This window comes from Oryctolagus cuniculus, chromosome 13, assembly GCF_051225735.1.
Source record: "Oryctolagus cuniculus isolate XC-2025 breed Fujian yellow rabbit chromosome 13, ASM5122573v1, whole genome shotgun sequence".
In the NCBI taxonomy this organism is placed as follows: Eukaryota; Metazoa; Chordata; class Mammalia; order Lagomorpha; family Leporidae; genus Oryctolagus; species Oryctolagus cuniculus.
Genome location: NC_142879.1, coordinates 82,704,829 through 82,705,946, shown reverse-complemented (window position 1 = coordinate 82,705,946; position 1,118 = coordinate 82,704,829).

The window sequence follows — 1,118 nt, the reverse complement described above, 5'->3', positions numbered from 1 at the left end:
AAAACTTTTCCTCAAAAAAAAAGAAACCTTACTGCTTTCCTAATGTGCTTATTAAGTTCTTGACCAGCGCCTGTTAGTCTTGCTACAAACTTTCTAGTCTTACTACTTTCCTTCTTCTTCCTCTTCTCTGTGACTTGTAAAATAGTATACATTCTATATACTGTGGATACTTTTGATTTATTTTATTCCTTCAGTCTCCTATGAAGTACCTCCACAAAAGCACAGCCCTTAAGATATTCATTCATTTATGCAGTCTGCAGATTTCATGAGCTACTAAATTCCAAATAGTATATTAAAGGCAAGATCTAGGCCTAAGAGAAAAGTGGTCTGAATTCTGTGCCTAGAAGAGGATTTGGGACATAGTAGAACTTCAGTGAAGTGCTATGTGAATGACATGCACTCATTAAATGAGTAATCTAAAGCATACACTTCATTTAAGCAACACAGCAGCCCTACTCACCTCAGGTAGAGCAATTGAGAGGAATAATGTGAACAAAAATAAGACATCAATAAGTTGAATAATAACAGAGAAAAAACAAAATGAGATAGATGCCAACATTACTGACCTATTTTTGAGGAATTAAATTGATAGAGGGGCTGGCATTGTGGCCAAGTGGGGAAAGCTGCAATCTGTGAGGCCAGCATAACATCTGAGTTCCACTTTGAGTTTAGGAATCTCCACTTCCAATTTAGCTCACTGCTAAACACCTGGGAAACCAGCAGAAGATGGACGAAGGACTTGGGTCCTTGCCACTGATGTGGGAGACTTGGATGAAGCTCCTGACTTCAGCATGCCCCAGGCTCAACTGTTGAAACTCTCTGGGGTGTGAGCCAGCAGATGAAAGCTATCTATGTCTTTCCCTCTCTCTCTAAATCCACCTTTCAAATAATAAAGATTTAATAAAGAAATTAACTGATTTCAAAATACACAAAAACGTGAACAATACTATATCATTTTTATGCCAAACTGATAAAAAATAACAAATGCTAGAGAGCACATGGGAAAAGAAAACCGTCATATATGGTGGGTGAAAACACAAGTTAGTACAGATGTTATGCAGAACAGTATGGTCATTCCTTAAAAAGGATAAAAATTGGGCCGGCGCTGTTGTGCAGTG